The sequence below is a fragment of the Hemicordylus capensis genome, chromosome 3 (assembly GCF_027244095.1).
Source record: "Hemicordylus capensis ecotype Gifberg chromosome 3, rHemCap1.1.pri, whole genome shotgun sequence".
NCBI lineage: Eukaryota > Metazoa > Chordata > Lepidosauria > Squamata > Cordylidae > Hemicordylus > Hemicordylus capensis.
This window is the reverse complement of record NC_069659.1, coordinates 126,402,854-126,415,573: the sequence shown is the minus strand read 5'-3', so window position 1 is coordinate 126,415,573 and position 12,720 is coordinate 126,402,854.

The window sequence follows — 12,720 nt, the reverse complement described above, 5'->3', positions numbered from 1 at the left end:
TTACAATGGAGTTTTGACGAGTTACAAAGGAGTGTTCTGTAGAATTAATTATTTTTATGATTTCCCCTGTGCAAATCAAATAGAATTGCACAGGGGAAATCATAATAAGCAATTCTACAGAAAGCTCCATTGTAACTAGTTACAACTCCATTGTAAATACGATTACTAAGTCTATTACATTGTAACTACTATTACTATTACTAAATTCTCTAATACACCCTTTTAGCAGCTCCATTTCATTGCAAAAAATGAGTATTTTGCCTTCCTGGGCTGTACTTTATATGGCTTTTTTGCCCAAAGATTAGACTCTTCAAATATACTGTGAAGAAAGTGTTATCCTTCGAGAAGCATAGTTTAGCTAATTTGGGTCAAAAACGTATTTTGCCATTTTAGTTTTTAAATACTTGGGATTGTTACTACATACTGTGCAGTTACAAGGTGAGTATAATAAAACTCTGCAAGACAACTTCATTTCTCAGTTGTTGGGATCACATATACCCAAAGCAAGACATAAACAGAAGAGCCAGGCACATCGGCAACGGGGGTTTGACATAAAATTTCCAATAAAGGGTTCAAAATGTGCACATCACTAAACTATAAAACATGAGACAAATAAAGATAGGGTAAAAGCCAAGACAGCAGATAAACAACAGAGGAGGAGGGAAGAGGCACTTTCACAAAATCTGCTTGAACAAATGGAGATGTGAACATCTGAAGCTACCTTATAATGGAGTCCAATCATCAGTCCAGCAAGCACAGGACTCAGGCTGGCAATAACCCTCAGGCCCCAAGAGGCCTTTTCCACCCTTGCTCCCTGAGATGCTTTTAACTGGACTCCCTGGAGTCAACAGAAATGCCAAATTCATGTCAACATACATCATTGTTCAGTTAAAGAATGAAAGAACCTTGCTTAAAGGACACCAAAAACAACTTGCTACCACTAGAAATCTTATAGAAATTATGTTGTAATGTATCTCAAGCAAACTACATAAACGAAAACTTTACCTCCTGATATTAGATCTCAAATTATACCTAGCAAAATATTCTATATATTATCTATGCTCTGTGATCTATGTGGCAACATACTTCTTGAGACAAACCCCCCAACAACCTTGTAAAATACCTCTGGGCAAAAAAGCCAGAACATTCATTGGACAATGCTGCCTAATGAAAATAGGCAGTGTGGTATAGTGCTGGACTAGGACCGGGGAGACCCAAGTTCAAATCCCCATTCAGCCATGATACTTGCTGGGTGACTCTGGGCCAGTCACTTTTCTCTCAGCCTAACATACTTCACAGGGTTGTTGTGAGGAGAAACCTAAGTATGTAGTACACCGCTCTGGGCACCTTGGAGGAAGAGCGGGAAATAAAATGTAAATAATAAATAAAAATAAGTAAATTAAAAAATATGAGACACAATTTTACTTTCTGAAGGAAGTCACGAGACACAGCTATTTAATATAGATATAACAACCACCCTTTAATTGTATCAAAACTCTCAAGGTTCACAGCCTAGGTGTGAAATGTCTGAACAAAAATCTGTTGGTTTCAGCAATGAGACACACAGAAGCCCATGAATGCAATGCAGCTGAAGCCTAAAGGCACATGGATCTATAATGCTGAAGGGACTTGTATTTTATTTCTTTTTTACATTTATATTCCAATCTTCCTTCTAATTTATTTGTTTGTTTGTTCATTTGTTTGAAGATATTTATACCTTGCCCTTCCAGTACACTACTGCTCGGGGCGGCTCACAACTTAATAAAAAGATACAATGTAAAATAAGACTAATCAAGTTAACCAAATTTAAGTTAAAGAAGTTAAAATCACATTTAAAATTATTCTTAAAACAGTTTCAGGTTAAAAGCTATTTTAAAAGCTAAAAACTGAGAACTACAACTTCCTTCAAGGAGCCCAGAGCGCCATGTACATGGTTATGTTTCTCCTCACAACCACCCTGTAGGTTAGGCTGAGAGAGAAACATGACTGACCCAGAGTCACCCAGTAGATTTCATGGCTGAATGATGATTTGAACTCAGTCTGCCCATGCCTGGTCTGGTCCAATGCTCTAGAAATTCTCATACAGGAGGAAGATACGAGCAGGCAGAGCAGAGCATGAGGTGATTCTCACGAGACCAGGCTAGGGCAGCTAAGCCTGAGCTTCGCTGCCCGAGGGAACTGCCAGGAGCCACCTTGGCATCAAATCCAGCTAAGAAGCTGGTGGGCTCTTAAACAAGGTTAAAGAGAGTGAGCGCTCCCTCAACCCCATTCAATGGACCATGTGTCAGTGCTGGCTGCTTTCAGCCAGCACTGAAATACTGATGGGCACCTGCCCATTATGGGGTGGGGGTCCTCACAATACATCTTGTGCGATGCATTGTGGGATTTCCGGGGTGCCCAGGCTCCCACAATGCTGTCTAATAGTAGTGGCAGCTATGATGAAGGCCTTTGCCCCTCACTTGGCTATCACTCCACACAGAAATAAGGCTGTTAGTGTTAAGCCTCAAATGCTTAGTAAACAGTCAACTGCTCCATAACTCAGGGTTCATTATGCTGTATCTTCTGAATGAGTGAGAATACAGATGCCTGCACAGCTTGAGGAAAGAAAAATCTATGACAGTCTCAGCGCATGATTCATGTGCGCTAACCCCTGCTAAGTTGGTAAAGAGGCACCTGTTAACATGGCGATTCTCTTTCTTGAGCAGGGGGAGAGTAACTGGCCCTATCCACCCCCAGCACAGTACCAGCAATGACTGTTGCTGGTGTCTATCTGAAGTTTCTTTTTAGATTGTGAGCCCTTTGGGGACAGAGATCCATCTTATTTGTTTGTTATTTCTCTGTGTAAACCGCCCGGAGCCATTTCTGGAAGGGCAGTATAGAAATCAATCAATCAAACAAACAAACAAACAAACAAACACACAAACAAACGTGTCCAGCAACTCCACATTGCTTGTCTGCGGGGAAGGTGAGCTTCTGCTGCCTTGCTCTTTCCCACCACCCGCCCTCAAGCCATCTCACTCAGTCATGATAAAGGGCTCCATATTGAAATGGTGAAATAAATGGCGGGTGGGAAGCATGATACAGTTCCTCATTTACTTTCAGTTTCTGCTGCTTGCTGCCTTGGCTGTGTGCGTGGTCCTCTAGGACAAGGTTTCTCAACGTGTGGGTCCCCAGATGTTATTGGACTTCAACTCCCATAATCCCCAGCCCCAGTGGCCTTTGGTTGGGAATGATGGGAGTTGAAGTCCAATTACATCTGGGGACCCAAACGTTGAGAATCCCTGCTCTAGGAGACTCAAGCTGTGTCTGTCTCCCAAACTGCCCCCACCTCAAAGGACAGGGCAGGGCTAACTGCCTGTATTCATACATTACATTAGTTCATTTGGTGAAGTAAATATCATGCCACCTCTGACTACTAGAATAGAATGGGTAAACCTATGCTTTACCTGATAGTTTCCTGGGGTCATCACCAGGTGATGCTAAGACAAGCTTCCTACTATTAACATTTGACAGTGGAAACAATGAATTAGCATGCTCTCTTATGTAAATCATGAATGAAGTGGAAGGGAAAGTGACAATAAACCTTTACTGACTTTTCAAAGAGAATTGCAGCAGTGATAGACTGAGATAAGCTTTGTTGACTCAAGCATTTGGTTCATTGTTTGAGCAACAGTGAACAGATACTAGCTACTCGATGTTCTGAACCCAAATACAGTACACCCCAAGGCGTAGTTAGGGGAGAGGGGGCCATGTTCTCCCCTTTCCCTGGATAATGAAAAAAATAGGGAAGGGTAGAGGTGGGGGGCCCTCAGGAGCTGGGGCCCCGGGTTCTTTGAACCCATGTGCTCAATTAAAGCTACACCCCTGGTGCACCCATTTTCATAATGCATGGACAGGGCTGGTGGCAGTGCCACATAAGGCCATTTGAAGCCAAACAGATCAAGTCTAGCTTCCTTTGCTGCTATACCACCACACTGCTGCAGGATTTCATTTAGCTTGCAAAATCTCCATCTTATTTAGGACTGCTTGGCTTTTGGAGCTTGTTTTCTTCATGTGGCTCTCCCAACCGTGCAAACATATGTTAAGGGATCATAAAGCACATATGTTAATTGATCTACCACTACGTCTGTTCCTGCCAATATGCTTCCACTCTTCCATGGCAGCAAAAAAACAGTCCCATGGCTGTTCCTAACTGGTGCTGCATTATTAAGAGAGAAGACATCCTGCTCTTGTGCTCTTCTGCATGCTTGGAAGCAACACAGAGAGCAAAGGAGCCAAAACACACACATGCAAATCCACCCACAGAGTTGCTCAGTAACATGCTTAAGATAAAATATACAGACAGATATTTTGGAGTATTAGTATATCAGGCAGAGGTTGCAATTTCTTTGGAAAGTGCAATTTAGCTTTATGTTTTTGTTGGATAGAAAGAAGTACATACTTGACTCTGTGGTATCGCTGAGGACTCAACTGATGCTCCCAAGTCAAGCAAGTCCATATGCTAGGGGAGCACCTCTCTGCCCTCTCCCCACCCCTCTGGGCATCCATACCTCTTCTTTCAGAGAGAGAGGTGTGAGTGGTGGTTCTTTAAGGTGCTGGTATATTCAGTGTTGCTCTGAGCAGGGACAGATCCCACTACAAAGGACTGATAATATTCCAGTGGTTGCCCTTTCCTCTAATTCAAAGGAGGGAAGAGATTTCAAGAGTGAATACATGGAGATTTGTCACTTACCACTGTTGCTGCTGTTTTCCAAAGAAATTTCACAGGTCCACTGAAATCAGATCACTTTGGGCTGACTTTGGGGTTTCACCCTTTTCCTGTGGGCAAGCCGTCTTAAAGGGTTTAAGCAAAAGGTTGACTTACAGAGCCTATTTATTTGCTTGGCAAAGTGAAATGACAGCCTTTAAGCATTTTCAGTTTTTCAGTTGAAAATATTAGAGAAGCAAGATTGTTTATTCCGCAGAAGTGGTTTCCAGAAGTCCACATAACATGTAACAAAACTAACAGAATATATTATTTCCATAGTGCTTAAAAACACGTCACAAAATTTGAACATGTTACAGTAAATTTAGTGTGCATACTGCATGCACTCATTGTATATCCCATAACATACAAGGTGGATTTATGTGTTTGTTTCACATTCACAACCATGTACATGCTATGGGAATCGCGTACGTTATAGCATTCACTTGCTCTCTTTCTCACACACACAAACACATAAGAACATCCATGATGGATCAGGCCCAAGGCTCATCTAGTCCAGCATCCTGTTTCACACAGTGGCCCACCAGATGCCACTGGAAGCCTACAGGCAGGAGTTGAGGGCGTGCCCTCTCTCCTGCTGCTACTCCTCCACAACTGGTACTCAGAGGCATCCTGCCTTGGAGGCTGGAGGTGGCCTATAGCCCTCCAACTAGTATCTGTTGATAGAACCCTTCTCCATAAAGTTATCGAAACCCCTCTTAAAGCCATCCAGGTTGTTGGCTGTCACCACATCTTGTGGCAGAGAATTCCACAAGTTGATTATGTGTTGTGTGATAAAGTACCTCCATTTGCTGGTCCTAAATTTCCTGGCAATCAATTTAATGGGATGACCCCTGGTTCTAGTGTTTTGTGAGAGGGAGAAGAATTTCTATCCACTTTCTCCATACCATGCATGATTTTATAGACCTCTATCATGTCTCCCCGCAGTCGTCTTTTTTCTAAACTAAATAGCCCCACATGTTCTAGCTTTGCCTCATAAGAAAGGTGCTCTAGGCCCCTGATCATCTTGGTTGCCCTCTTTTGCACCTTTCCCACAATGTCCTTTTTTAGATGTGGTGACCAGAATTGTATGCAGTACTCCAGGTGTGGCTGCACCATAATTTTGTATAAGGGCATGATAATGATCCTAATGATTCCTACCATGGAATTGGCCTTTTTCACAACTGCCGCACATCGAGTCGACACTTTCAACGAGCTGTCCACCACGACTCCAAGATCCTCTCCTGGTCAGGCACTTACAGCTCATATGCAATCAGTGTATACTTGAAGCTGGGTTTTTTCATCCCAGTGTGCATCACTTTACACTTGCCAACATTAGCAACACTTGCAACTCCACTGTGTGTGGTTGTGTGTGATAGTGAGGACTTCTATCTCCTTGCACATAATGGTGCAAAGGTATAGTATCCTGTACCCACAGAATACCTGATAATCCAGTAATTATGAAATGACCTGCAAATGTGATCAAAATGATGTCCCATGAATTAAGAAAGTAATTAGTTTCCAAACCCAGGAATCTGATCTGTTAAACTACATTGAAAAATGCAGCACAGTTTTTTAAAAAAATCTCTGTAGCAATTTTTTTTTTTAAAAAAATGGTATCATAAGGTTAGAAACAAAGTGTTAACACAAAGGGGAAAATTGCAACCAGGTATTTGAGACACACAGTCATGCAAGTATGACCATCTTTGTCAAAGAGCTATAACTTGTGCCACACTGAACACTGGGGACTATACGAAGCAAGGATGTGATGTTTTTGCTCTGATTAAGTTTTGGGTCATTGATTTTTCTTCCCTCTAGCTTTACAGGACTTTGTATTCTCACTCTTTGAAAAGATGCAGCATAATGAATCCTAGACAGAGTTATGGACCAGTCGGCTGTTTACTAAGCATCTGAGGCTTAACACGAACAGCCTTCAAGAGAGCCCTCAGGAGCCAATTTTTTTAGTCTGACCTTTAATGGACTTTAGATTTCAAAGTGTTTGTTTTAGGTTGTTTCAACTTTTAATTGTTTCAATTATTTTGATTATGAATTTGTTTTGTTTGATCAGCTGTAAACTGTCTAGGGCTATTAATTTAGATTGGGCATTATAAAAATTAAACACACAAATGAATGTCAAGAGGATGTATTTATGAAGGATGTTCTGTGATAAGGACAGAACTAAAAATAATCCATTAGTAGAGCGTATGTAGGGTTCAACCAGTGCAAAAACACAACACATTGTGGAATAGATCTTACTGTATTTCTGTGTGGAGTTATGGCAAGTGAGTGGCAAAGGCCTTCATCACAGCTGCCGTGTCATCTTTGAACTACTATTTGGCAGAATTGTTCTGATAAGGAACTAGTTTGGTGAATACAGGCACTTTCTGTTCAAAACTGGAGATGCATTCTGCTCACTACGAATGTGTTGCAGAAACCACTGATTACCTGCAATGATACTAGGAGGTCATCTCTGTTAAGTATGCATGGATAATTCCAAGTTATTGATAAGAGGCCTAAAATTGCGAGGCACTGTAGAAAAATTAGCAGAGGAAAATAAAAAGGTAAATATATCAGGGAAAGCCAGAGTGGTCTCTTTGTCGCTCAGTCTCATGCACAGTACTGGTGCTGGAGTCCAAGAGAAAATGGGCCGGGTGACAACTGAGCCAGAGAGTCTGGTGAAGCCCCCTCCCCTTCTGCTATGCTGCAGCATTGATGTTCATTGATGGAGTCCAAGAGGGGAGGGGTCAAGTGGCAGTTGGGCCTGGCAGGCTGATAGAAAGGGTTTTGCCTGATCCTCTGCTCATTTCGCCCCAGCTTTCAATGTGGAATGTGTACTTGAGAATATGCAGGCAACCAGGTGCAACAAGACAACCATCTTCATCTTGGCTTGCCAAGGAAGCACTGGATGCCTGCCAATGCACTCTAATTTCCAATAACTTTCATAGTTGTCCAAGTACATCTTGGCTCCGAACAGCAAACAATTAACAGCTGCAAACATTCTAGCCTGTTTCTGAATTACTTAGATTTGTTTTTGTTTGCTGGAGGTTCTGTAGGTGAGTGGCTGAAGAATCAGCTACATCTAGTTGAGAAGTAACACTATCTAGCCTGGAAGCCATGCTTTCAGAATACAGGAGAGAGATTACGTGTTTGAAAGGCTCCTAATGGCAAAAAAGAAGAAGAAGAAGAAGAAGAAGTCTACATGTGGAAATCTAGCATGTCAGGAAATAGGAATTGAGCCCGACCTTCTCCTTTACCTACTTGTTTTCTGTAGACAGAGACTTTTTGTGTGGCTGACATTTCAGATATATTATCCGCCTGCTACAGTCTAAAGTGGTCCAGACAAGGAAGGGTTCAACATGTAGTACAATGCTGAGTTACAATACATTTACTGGACAAAGTGATGGAGCATTGGAGAACCACTAGCCAATTCACTGCTGGAAGCAGGGACAGAACTAAAAATAGAAAACACAAATTGCGAGGTTGTGTGTGTGAAACAGAGACAGTCACTGGGGAGTAGCTGCTTGAAGAGGAAGAAGGAAAGTACTAGAGGATGAACCAACTGACACAGTATGCTAGGGTATTAGTTGCTGTGTAGTGTGACAAAGGATAAGAAAAGGCAAAGCAAAATAGGAAGTTCATGGCTTATTTTTTGTTTTTAAGTGTTTCCTGGAATCTTCACATTACAATGTTGCTAAAATGCACCTGCTGATGCATTGGAGATCCCCATGAGATACTAGGCAAGAGCTAGAAAGGAATATGTGTTTATTGCATTTGTCTGTGTCAAGGTCTTGTGTTCTGTATCCTGGAGGTTACTGCCCACACATGGTGACATTTTCTACTATTGCCACTGCCTACATACCAGCATTTGTGAACCAGTTTATGAAACACAGCAAATCTGAAAAATTTGTTTTTTAACACAGATCTAGATTACCTAGGCAGCAGTCAATACTTGAGCATCCTAAACAGAGCTCACAGATTAGGACACGATCAAGAATCAGCACTTAGGAATCAAGAGGATGTCAGTATCATCAGTGGATCACAGGCAAGATCGGGGGGGGGGCACTAGCGCTCTCTCTCTCTCTCTCTCTCTCTCATCTTGTTTATGATCCATTGATGATACTGACATCCTCTCGGTTCAAAAGAGGCAGTGCCAGCTCCAGTTGCTAAAAGAGTCAAAATGCCCTTTCAGGGTTTTCCTTCTTCTTGTGGGCCTTGAATCTGCACCTCTGCCCGCTGAGGTGGTGCCTTTGGTGAACTTCAGGGACCATTAAAAACCAAGTACTCAAGCCAAGGGAGAAGTCAAGAGATCGGTGGCTTTATTAGAAAAGTCTGGGATTGCAATTGCTGTGACAGGAAACAGCTGTAAGATGCCCTCAAAGACCACACACCTCACTCAGGCACTATGCTGAAGGCTGCTGCTCTGCTCTCCCCCTCTTTTGTATCCAACTACTGTTCACAAAAAGCAATTCTGCAGTTTTTGGTGTTCATCTTCTTCACTGACATCACAGATCCAGCTGGGAAAATTAATAGCTAAAGCTGATCTATCACAACCGCATACAATTAACTGTGCAGGCTTTTCCAGTGAATTCTCTCAGCAGATCTTATTTTCCCACCTATTTAAACTCATTGCTGCAACACACACACACACACACACACACACACACACACACACACACACACCTCACTGCTCCTAACACAACCAAGTGAGCAAAGAGCTACATGGAAAACTGCTTGTGTGAATGCCTTCCCTATGTGGTTTGAGCGAACTTTTAACCACACACAAAGTTAATTCCTCATTTGGAAGGGAGGCAATTGCAAGAGCTTGATTAACATTTATCCACCCATGTGAATTGCTTGCACAAACATACCTTACCTTTCCAGCTCAGTCCATGTGGGCAGCTGCCAACCTGAGCTGGGCTATAGAAACAGATTAGACCAGTGGTCCCCAAACTGGGAGCTTCCAGATGTTGCTGAACTACAGCTCCCATCATCCCCAGTTACAATAAATTGTAACTGGGGCTGATGGGAGTTGTAGTTCAGCAACATCTGGAGCGGGGCGGAACCACCATTGGGCAAACAGGTTCAAAGAACCCGGGCCGCCACCCCACAGGGGCCATGCCTTGCGGCCCCACAAACCCTGCGTGTGACGTCAGACATGGAGGCATAGTTTTGCTCCAAAACGGGGCTGTGCGGCCCCATTTGGGAGTTAGATCGGCCAGGCAGTGTGGCTGGAGTGGCTCTCCCTCCCTTTAAAAGGCAGGGAGAGTTGCTCCGGCCATGCGGCAAATGCAGCACTGGCCAACTGAGCTCCTAAACAGGGCCACACGGTCCAAATCTTTCTTTATGGATTGGAAAGTTGGACGCTCACCAAAGATATGTTTAAGGCTTTTGAATCATGCATGTATAGAAGAATGTTGAAAATTTCCTGGGTAGATAGAGTCATCAGTTTAGAAGTTCTGCGAAGAATGGATTAAAACATGGGAATTTAAAGAACACTAAAAGAAAGTAAACTGGAATATTTGGGGCATGTGATGAGACATCAGAGATACCATCTTCTGCCATTAATATTGCAAGGAAAGATCGAGGACAGGAGCAGGGCAGGAAGAAGGAAAATATCATGGTTGAAAAACCTTAGAGACTGGTATGGTAGAAGCACTGTGTCACTATTCAGAGATGCAGTGTCAAAAGATCAAGTAGCCTTAATGATAGCTGCCCTCCAATAGGAGAAGCAACTGGGGCAGAGCTGCCATTTCACGAACAGGTTCAAAGAACCTGGGCCGCGTCCCTCAGAGGCCGCGCCTCATGCCCCAGCCACGCCCCCTGCATCACACGCCAGACGCAGGGACTTACGTTTTGTTCGCAAACATCCAAGCAAATTCCCAGCCAGCACCGTGTTCGCAACACAGCCGGGAATGGCTCTCCCTGCTTAAAAAGGCAGGGAGATGCATTCCCGGCCACGTTGGGAAGCCAGCGCTGGACTAAGCTGCTCAAAAATGCAGACGCCTGTTTTGACCGGCACTTTAAGCCCGTCAACATTCCAGACCAGAGGGCATGGCCAGGATCCACTTCCCCTTGAAAAGGGCTTACTCTGCTACAGAACTTTGCTTCAGCAACGTTGTTGCAGCTGCTCCCAGCCTGACCCTTGCTATATACCCTGCTCCTGCCTAGACCCGACTTCCCAGCTTGACCTTGGCATGTGACTTGACCTGATTTATCTTTCTCTTGTGTAGACCAGACTAGCGGTGTGCTGATCCGGTTCAGTTTGAGTCTGGACTGGACCCAAACTGAACCGGGCCAGTTCGGTCGGCACCCCCTCGAACCCCCCCCCCTTGGTTTGTTTCAGTTCAGGGTGGTTCATTAGCTTTTTTTTTTTTTACTTACCCCCTCCTGGGGAGCTGTTGGAGGTGACGGGGGGGTCAGCGGAGGTCCCCCCCGCCAGCCTCCCATGATGCCCATACCAGCTGGCCGGTTCCAGGCCACACAGAGGCCAATTGTGCAGGTGTGGCAGCCTCCAAAATGCCAGTTGGCATGGGAATCATGGGAGGCCAGCTGGGGGAGGGGGAACTTCTGTGGACCCCCCCCCACCTCCTCCAACAACTCCCCCGGAGTTTAAAAAATAAAAAATAAAAACAATTGTGGAACCCCCCCCCACACACATGATCAGGGGTCGTACCGAACAAATGGTCAGGGGTTTGGTCCGGGGTCGTACCGAACAGGGGATGGTTCGGTTCGACCCGAACAGTCAAACTGAACCAGTTCGATGTCGAACACATTCTGTGTCAAACCTGTTTGCACCCCCACCCCCACCCCCACCCCCACCCCCACCCTAGACTAGACTTTCTGGTCTAGACCTTAGCCTGTGACTCAACCAGGTCTACAATCTCTCCCTAAAACAACTGACTTCCTGGCTTTTCACTTCAGCTTTGTGACCTTGACTTCTACTTGGCTTCCTCAGTGAGTCCTCTCTGGGAGACTGTACAGCTAGCCCCACAAGACACAATAGTAGGGATGCGCAGAACAGGTTTGTGATCAAACTGGTCTGGTGTGAACCGCGCTGGTTCAAGCATTTCAATAGGGAACCACTTCGAGCTTGTTTGTCCATTTGACCGGCCAAGGAGTGGCAGTTCGATCCAAATTAGGAATGAATCACCACAAATGGTCTGTGCACACCACTACACAATAACCTGTTGCAAAAACACATCAGTATAAAAGCCTGTTTCCAGTTCCTGATCCATAATAAATGTTTGCATTGGCACAATGAATCAAAGAGGAAAGGAAGAGAAATGAAACAATATTTCCATCCGCCCCTGCACCAATCTCCTCTAAAAGGTAAACACACACAGACCTAGCATGCACAATCCCACAGAAAAAGCATGGAAAAATAACGTTAAAAGCTTGAGCAGTGCATTTCCCCGCCTAGAGTTTCATGCAAGATTGAAAAATGCACAATATAAGTGATACTACAATGCTTTCCTTAAAGAGGAGCAGAGGTCTTGGAGAATATAGTTTAATGAACATGCCTTTAAAAAAAAAAGTGTTTCACCGGTGGGTGAGAATCATACTATACTCTACCTAAGAACATAACTGACTTTTTTTGATTACTGCTGAAACAAATCTTCCACCCACTACACCATCTTGAGGTTTCTTCTGTCTCACAGATGCTGGATTTTCTTGAGTATTTTAGTTGAATTATGCTGGAACCTGAAGCAGTTTTTCCCCTTACATACTGCTTGCAGAGTACAAATGAAATGGCCTTATTCCAAGTCAGAGTATTGGTCCATCTAGCCTATTATGGTTTACTCTCGCAGGCAATGGCCCTCCAGAGTCTCAGGTAAAGGTATATTCCATTATCTGTGACTTGATCCTGCTTTTGACTGGAGATGCTAGGGATTGAACCTGGGACATACTGCACACAAAGCATGTACCTTTCCACTGAGCTATGGCCCTTTCTATTAAGTACAATGATGGCCTGAATG